This window comes from Chlamydotis macqueenii, chromosome 18, assembly GCF_036417535.1.
Source record: "Chlamydotis macqueenii isolate bChlMac1 chromosome 18, bChlMac1.mat, whole genome shotgun sequence".
NCBI lineage: Eukaryota > Metazoa > Chordata > Aves > Otidiformes > Otididae > Chlamydotis > Chlamydotis macqueenii.
Genome location: NC_141573.1, coordinates 4790608 through 4799470, shown reverse-complemented (window position 1 = coordinate 4799470; position 8863 = coordinate 4790608). Strand labels below are relative to the sequence as shown.

At 49.1% G+C, this 8863-nt stretch overlaps 1 non-coding gene across 1 annotated transcript; it reads left to right on the top strand.

Moving 5' to 3' along the window:
* Positions 1 to 7682: 7682 nt before the first annotated feature.
* On the top strand, positions 7683 to 7754 carry TRNAT-CGU (transfer RNA threonine (anticodon CGU)). The gene has a single exon. It is a non-coding gene; the product is annotated as a tRNA-Thr (tRNA).
* The last annotated feature ends 1109 nt before the right edge of the window (positions 7755 to 8863 follow it).

The window sequence follows — 8863 nt, the reverse complement described above, 5'->3', positions numbered from 1 at the left end:
GTTGACATTTACAGTCTTGGTCTTGTCCTCAGCCACTGTGCCTGCTGTCAGTGTCTGTGCGCCTTGGGGCAGCCACTTTCAGCAGATGGGAGGAACAAACACAGTATTATTGGCTTTGGTATGGTTTTAGCTAAAGAGATGAAGAATTTTAGCCCTGACTTTAAACCAAACCAGTCCTGTGCGTGCCTTTTTTGTGGTCCTGGAGACAGGTTGTTCCATCTACATGACAAAACGTTGTAGCTGATTCTCATGATATGCAAGCACGTAGGTGAATAAGCCTGAAGTCCATCCAGGTAAGGCAGCACTGGGACGTCCCTCTAAGTTTTAGCTTGATTCTGCATAGCTGTCCAGTTGCATGCTGTACTTACACACTCTGTTTGCAAGGCACAGCCCTACTGGCGTAGCTTAGCCGCCATACCTTATAGATAATGACAGCAGCCCGTTAAGATACAAACATCTGCGACTAGGGTCACCGTTCCGTAGTTTGTCACAGTGCAGAGCCCGCTGACTGCCTCACTGTGTTCCTTAAACTCTTCTTTTTTTAGCTTACTGGCTTAAGTCTCAAAGTCTTGTTGGACTGCGACAGCAGTACCTATTCAAACATATCATTACAGTTACTTTTTATGTAAACTTTAAACCTAATGAAAACATATATTAACAAACATGGACAACTTTGGTATAATTTGGACATCTACCGCTAGAATCTGTATTTCTCTTTTACGTAAGTGTTGTTATTAGTGCAACTGTGACACCTGAACTGCTGCTTTCACATCACCGTTCTCAGCAGAAGGAATTCCCCCTGCCAGACCCCCGTGAAGCCCGTTGTGCCCTGGTGAAGGGTGCAGAGGTGATTGTTCCGGCAGACACACGTTCAACGCACACATGGTAAGGGGTGCAGGAGGGCTGCAGTTACCCTTCCACCCAGACAGTTGGAGTAGTGATCTTCTTACAGTACCGAACATCAGCCCCGTATTATTTAATACCTTATCCATAGCTCAATTATTCTGGCTTTGGAGAAAGGAAGTCAGAAGAGGAACCAAGAATTTCATGTCATATGAACACTATAGTACACTACAGGGCACTAAATGTTGCGCTGACTGTGTTTAAATACTGAGATATTTTGAGAATTACTGTAAAATCAGTTGTGGGAGCCATTTGTTTTGCTTTGTTGCACAGACTACTTACATTTTTGCATGGTTATGTATTTTAGTACTTGTGCCTTTTACTTCTCTGTTGTGAGGATATGTTTTATTTTCACATTTTATCTCCTGTTTTGAGCACTTTTTATATACACTTTCATTGATCTTCATGTACTGTACATGTGTATATATAAAATAGATCAGTTTGTATTCATGTGCCTCTGAGATGTAAAAAGTACTCATTTTGTACAGGTTTTTTTAGAAGCACTAGGTCATGGTCTAAATTACATAGCAAATGAAATTTAACATGATTAGCAGTTCTTTGTCTTCTTTTAGAAATGCTGTGTCTTTTAGAGATGGCTGGTCTCTTTTGTAAGGCAATGTCATACACACACTCCCCAGATTTATTGTTCTGCTACCATTATGAGACCAATTCTGTTCACTTGTTGGTTTCAGTTAATTCAAAATAATAAAACACCTAACTAAATGTTACGGTTCTGACTTCATGATTATAGTTTTTATTCACGCTAAAGCAAATTTGCTTCTTTTTATATTTGAAATGGACATCAGACCAAAATCTCATTTGAACACATTGCCCATTTCCAATGAACTGCAGTTCTGGGATTATTTTTGTGGGAGTGGACAAGTGATTTACTTTGCCCACAGAAATGGAAAGAGAAATCGTGTTACCAATTCATAGACCCTTCTTCTGAGAGAGAGTAAAATGCTTTTAATTACTACTTCTGTTTCCTTCCTAGCTTCTGTGGCAGCTTTTGCTAAGGACGGACCCTGGATCTGCATGACTGGAAATCTTCCTCTTGCAGATTTCAGAAACTGGGTGTCTCACTTTTCACATTCTGGCAACTGTGGAATAAACTCCTGCTCCTGGGGCTTGTAGCACAGCACTCTCCTGCAGTGTCTGGGAAGCTAAATAGATGCGTTGTGAGACTGGGACATCTGTAACTTTGGCAACCAGGGACCTGGTCCTAGAAGTGTCCTTCCTCTCACCAACCTCTTCTTGAGCTGGTGCTTTCATTTCTTGGGTATTGACCCCCTCATCTGGTGAGATGCTTGAATTGTTCCCTCTCTCGCACATTGTGGTTTGTCGACACCCAACTCACCAGCCCCTGCACACAGTAAGATAATAAACTGTGGTAAGTCACAAGAAAGAAATAATCAATATCCCCTAAATTTTCCAAAACACAAAGGTGGAGCAGAATTTTTTTTAACTGAATTTAACACCCACCTGACAGATTATAAAGCTGCCTTAGAAGCAAGGAGGTGGGTTTATTTTTCACTTTAAAGGCTGCTTGGTATGAAAATGAGCAAAGTCCACTCACTCCATTGTTACTGAAAAAAACCTGAAAAAAAGCAGCCAGCAGAAGTGGCATATGCCTATTTTTAATCTTGTTCTGTAATCTACAACACAAGTGAAGTGATGTCAGTACTGTTGCAATGTGCCATTTCCTCTGTATTTTCTTGAAATACATTCTGGGGACAATAAATCTGTCCTTGCTAATGTGGGTCCTTTCAGGTAGCTGTAACGTACAATCAGAAATGTAAATAAATTATTTGCTTTCCTTGCATGACTAAAAAGTTGTCTGTCATGGGTGGCTGATTCCATGTCCTCCGTACCCTGGATCCCTGGCACACGCAGTGTACACCAGCCTCTATTTCTGTACTTCATTTAAAGAATTGCACTGTTCTGCTCTCTCCTGCCCAAATCCCAGCCTCGTTAGCTTTGGCCAAGTTACATGGATGTCACTAGGGAATGAGTTTTCTCTGTACCTGCCTTACCTGACAGCCACAATTAAGTTAAATTTCCAGGAGCTTTGTGGGATAAATAATGCCAAAGCTTCACGGAACCAACCCGTTAATCTCTTCACCCACGGTGCTCGCCTTCTCAGCTGATGGGAACTCCAGCTGTGAGCTGTTTGCAGGATTTGGAGCCAGCTTTTTAACCTGACTTAAATATAATTATTTACTGACCCGTGCGGCTAACGAGCAGGTGCTCTGACTCCTTTACCGCGGAGCAGCGAGCTGCCGCGGGCAGGGCACGGCCTGAAGCCGTGTCCGGGGCGGGGGGGGGGGGCGGATCTGGCCCTGCATGGCCGGCAGCGACCACCCCCGGCCGCACCCACGGGGCGCTGGAGGGAGGGGGTCACGGTGCCGAGCAAGGGCTTTCCCCCGCTCACCGGTGCCGGGGAGAGGCCTGAGGGCCAGCCCTGCCGGGAGCGGCCTGGCTGCAGCCCGCCGGGTGCCGAGGCCTCAGACGCAGCTGTGGCTCCCGGGAGCGGGGCAGGGACGTGTGAGGGGCCAGGGGGGTGGTGGGGAACCTCAGGCAGCGGCTGGGAGCCGGGGCCACGGCCGGTGCAGCGTGTGGAGGCAGTGGGGATGAAAGGAGACCCTTAGGCTGCCGCGGGCTCGGGCCAGGGCTCGTCGCCATGTTGCCTTTGCCAGCGAAACAGGCGCCGTGTGAGGCGGGAAAGCGGAGGACACACCAGGGCCTGTGGGATCCCTGCGACCAACACTCTGAGGTAAATTAAAAAAAAAAACCTTCTCCCGTTTGAGCTGCCACATTGGGTGGCCTCTTCTCTGGTCTTCGTTTTAAACTGCTAGAGTAAAAAAAACAACCTAGTAAGTGATGAGCTGTTCAGGTTCAACGCTACTTTTTGCAAAAGTCTGTGTGGAGTCGAGGGGAGGGCGCTGCAGGTGTGGTCACCTGCGGGACAGGCAGCTCCAGAGCTGGTGTTACCAAAAAGAGAGGTCCCTTAGTAAGGTTGGGAAAATGCTGCTGGCAGAGATGCAGCCACAGTCAGCACACAGAGGTGCTGGGTGCTTCTTACTGGGAAAAATGAAGCCTTTCTGTGGTGCGTTGGGGAGATTTCTGAGGTGTAGCATCTCCTCAAGTGGCCCCGTGCGGCTCGCTGCCCAGCAGCGTGTCAGGGGAAGCCATCAGGGTCAGCCTGGAAACACCAGCAAAGCCCACACTGACGTGGCCGCAGGGTGCAGACGGCTCACAGCTGTGCTTCCATGGCTGGTTTCAGCAGGTTTAAGGTTTGGCTGCTGGAAAGCTACTGCTCCCACCTGCTTCTTCATCAGGTGTCACTTGTGCCCTTGTGAGGAGGATGTAAAAAATGTGTGGTTTACACCCATGTGAGTGATGGTGAAGGCTGTAAAGCAGAGGAGAAACAGGCCTGTAGGGTATAATTTAAAATATGGAGTCTAATGTGGAGTCTAACTCCATATTTAAAATACGGAGTCTCTCAGCCTCCAGCTGGGCTCAAAGCAAACGAGTAGGGGAAAGGGAATTTTGAAAAGACTTCACGGATCACTTCAAGCCTTGCAGGGCAAATGTTTTCTTTTAAAGTGTTTTGGTGATCTTCAAGTTATTATAGTGTGCGAACTGCTTTGATTTGGCTGTCAGTAGTTTCTAAACCTGCTATAAGTCTTTTACAATATCGTCCCATGTGGTTGCTGGGCAGCTTTTCTCCCGGTGGGTACAGACATTTTGGGCATCAGAGCAAAGACAGTGTATGAATAATCCATGGAGCAACTTACCTGCATGCTACCTTCTCAGGCTTCCCCATTCGCAGATTCCTCCTGGCAATAAGATGTTGGATATTCAGATTTGTAACAGCAGGCCCAAAGAAAACTCCCCACTGTGTTTGTTAAACCACCTCACCAGAGGGACGTGGAACAGTTTGATTCCCAAATCTCAGCAGCTCAGGCTAACGTGCTGTACTACTGACCTACTTCCAGATCAGTTACTCACTGGTATGCAAGAAAGACACACTGGGAAAGTAAATCAGCTGTTACTCTGGGCATAGGAATACATCAACACTATCACAAAGTCTGTAATAGTTTGTAACAAACAATGCTGCTCTAACGGTGCTGGGGAGAGCAGAGACCCTTGTGCCATTTTGCAACCAAGAATTAAAGCTCAGAACTCCCTGGGAGGTGATTGTTGTCTTGCTCTTATCTTTTTGGGGGAAAGGGAGGAGGGAAAAGGGGGGTTGAAGCCAGACAGAGGTTAAATGAGGCAGTAGCAGAGTAGGAAATAGATTGCAGGAGTTCTGACTCCTGAAAACTTGGGTGGTGGCAAGGAGAGCTGTTACAAAGAGGAAATACATCTCACGTGAGCACCAAGTGAGTAGACTGGCCAACTCCTGCAGTCTGACAGCAGGCTCTGATCTCCTCATGTTGTCTTGGCAGACACGTCTTGTTCAGCCTAGCAGTTTCAAAGCCGTGACTTTCATGCTTTCCCTTGCTCTGTTTGCTGTTCTTGATGGCCCATGTGACAACGTTTTCCCAGATCTCTGATGGTAGACAGGGGTCTGGGATGTGTCGCTCCACCCTAAATGTCTTTTGACCCATGAAATGCAGCAGGGACCCTCCTAGCTTGCATAACTCGGGGTAGCCAGCTGCTTTTTGAACGCAAAAAAAAGGGGTTAGAGCATATGACTAGTGGATTGAAGACTGTCCCACGTGTATAACCATAACTACTTGGGTTAACGGTGATTTTTTAAACAACTTCGCAGTGATAATGTGTGAGCATGTCTTCTGACATAGTGCTCAAACCCTTATTCCCTCACTCAGAGATCTTTGTGCCTTAGCGTGCTAACAAACAAGGTAGTTAATATTTTGGTGCAATTACATGCAACTTAAGGCTTACGACTACAGTACAGACCGTTTCTGAAAAGAAGGAAGAGCGGATAACTGGGCTGTGGCACCAAGTGGGGTAGTTGGAACTGAGCTGCTGAAAGGCTGTGCTCGCTCTTTCCCTGATGTACTGTAACGTGAGCAAATTGCAGGTTGTGTTTTATGAAACACTGTCTCTCTTGGCCGCTGTGTGGCTTTTCTTAACCTGCTCAGGCTTTTATTTAAAACCTGAACCATAACTGGGCGAGTTGCTCTCAGCCCTTCAGTAATCCTCTGGTCTGCTTGAGCACTTGTTTCCCTGCTAAGGCTTCCGTTTTTGATGCCACAATCACTTGGGAAGCCAGCACCTCAGCAACATCGAGAGTAACTTAGCCAAAAACAGCAGGGATATTTCCAAGCTGGAAATATTTGGCACAATATTTGTATTAACACCTAAAAATGGGACTGGCCCTTTGGAAAGCAACTCTTCCTCTTTGGAATGAGCTGTTCAGACCTCACAGGTTTTATTTATTTGTGCAAGGAGCACGTTGCAGCATGCATTCTTGTTACAAATCAGATCTGATTAAACAGACAGTGGTGCCTGGTTACAAACTCACAGGTGTAAAATAAAAAGAGGGATTGTATTATGTCAGAGTGGTAGTAGGTTTGAGCTGTGCTTGGATTTTTTTTTTTATTTTATTTTCTTATTGGTTGGTTGGGTTTGTGTTTTTCAGAAGGAGTATGTAAGCCAGAAAATACCAGATTACTTTCAGCTGCCCAGCAATGGCTGAAAACTGGAACCCAGAATGAGACATTTCAATGCAAAGCTAAATAATGGTTCAAAACCACATCCTTCAAATCCTTCCCTCCTGCCCTACAGCCGGTGGTGATAAAAACGAAAGCTGATTCATTTCTTGGGTCTTAACCAAGCGTTAACTATAAGGCTAAATATTTAGTAGCTGGAAACCCAATGGAGGAAATATTAATAATGTAGCATTGTATTTATGATTTATGCTCTTGTGACTTTACTATGTAAACAGAAGATAATGAGGTGGAAGTAAAATGTGGACGTTCAGTTTGAATACCACGGGACGCTTCCTGACACAGAGCCGTGTCAGACTGCCTGCTGCTGTCCCGAGGGAAGGGAGGAAGCGCCGCTGAGGGCTCACAGCGGGCAGCGTGCCTGGGCCATCGCAGGCGGGGAGCTGCGTGGGCTCCCCGCGGGTCCCCGCGGGCTGGGCCGTGCGTGGGGGCTGTGACCCCGCGTGGGACGGTGCTGCCGCTGCTCCTGCTTTGGGGGAAAGCCTCCCTCCCCCCGAAACTGGGAGATGGGCCCAGCACACTCCCTTGGGTGGGTGCCGGACACGGGAGAGCGGCAGGGCTGACTGTGAGCTTAGCGGCAGGCTTTTCTTCCTGCGAAATCGCTGCCGTGGGTTTCCTCGGGCAGCTCTGTGTTTCTGTAGCGATGCGCAGCTCTGCTCTGTCATGAGGAGCATCGGGAGCTGTTAACCAGCGGAAAGAAAATCCAGTGTTCACCAGTAATTTCATGGCCTTTCGCTGGCGAGAAGGGCCAGCCGCGGGGCATGCAGGACGGGGTTTCCGAGGGATCTGTCCCGCGGGAGAAGGGGTTGGGGACAGCCCAGCTCTGCCGGCGGGGGAGGCGCTGGGGCCCGACCCGCCCGTGCTGTCGTCCCGCGCGGTTCTCCTGGGCCGTCGCCTCCCGCTGCCCCGCCCCGGAGCCGCCCCCGCCGCCCGCCCGGGCCCGCAGGAGGCACCGCCTCCGGTGCTGCGGCCGCTCCCGGGGCCGCCCCGTCCCGCCGCCGGCAGCTCCCCGGGGCGGGCGGCCGGGCCGGGCCGGTCGCCGCCTTCCACTGGCGGCGCGGGGGTGCAGCTAGCCCGTCAGGCGCGGTGGCCAAGTGGTAAGGCGTCGGTCTCGTAAACCGAAGATCGCGGGTTCGAACCCCGTCCGTGCCTGCCGAGGCAGCGCGGTGCGCTGGCAGCCCCGCGGCGGGGAGGCCGCGGACGCCGCCTCGTTTGCGGCTCGTTTTTTGCTTCCGGCCGCGGGTGCCGGGGATCCGCTCCGGGGCCCGGCTGTGCTTCCGCGGAGCCCCGCGGCCCAGCGCGGTGGGTCCCGTGGGTGGCTACAATCCCCCGTGGACCGAGTGGGGCGTGTGCGGTCCCACAGAGCCAGTGGGAAGCCCACGGACAGCGTCCGTGCCCTGCCGTGCATCACACCTGCGCCGAGGGGCACAGAAATCCCTCCTGTGGGAGAGACTTATCTGCGGTTTTGCTCACAGACAGTTGTGAATTCATGCGGTGAATCACAGTTAAAATAAAACCACTGTTTGCGTGGCCACAGAGGAAGCATTTGTTGAGCTTGGAAGCGATGAATCCTGCTTGCTGACCCTTTCCCTGTGGGTGCTGGTTTTGGTGTAATTCTTGCGTACGGTGCCCTTAGATGGAGCCAAATCCTGGAATAAACACACACAGCTATGAAAAGTTGTACCGTTTACACCAGAACTGACCGTGATTGCTTGATTCTTAACACATAAAGCTGCGCGGAGCTTTACACACGTGCAAGGGCATTTCTGCTGGCGCTGCATCACGTCGCTTTGATTATAGCTGCTTTCAGACACCTTAGAATGTGTACAGAATAGGGGAATTTAATTGCAAAATCCCAATAGCCAGATATCTGGGATGAGCTGAGGAGTCGCTCCCAAAAGAACTACCTGCTTCCTTCGATGCTTAGAAAAGGCTGGGTTTTGCTGTTTAACATGACGCACTTAGCCTGGGACTGAGTGGGTAGGAGGCTGTTTGTCTTTCTCAATAGGTACTGGAAGTGTGTGTGTAAGGTGTTTGGGGAGGGTTGTACAAAATGGTTGTACAGGATGTTATTAAAAAGGCACAGAAAAGGCTGTAGTACGTTTTGATACAAAACCAGAAAATGCTGTTTAAGACTTATTTAGAAAAATGTAGGCAACATTTTACTTAGAAAATGCAATGCTGTCAAAATCCTGTCAGCTTTGTTGGAGGCTTTTGAGGATGACAGTTCCAGCTTTGAAACACCCTACTTTGGCTTTTAA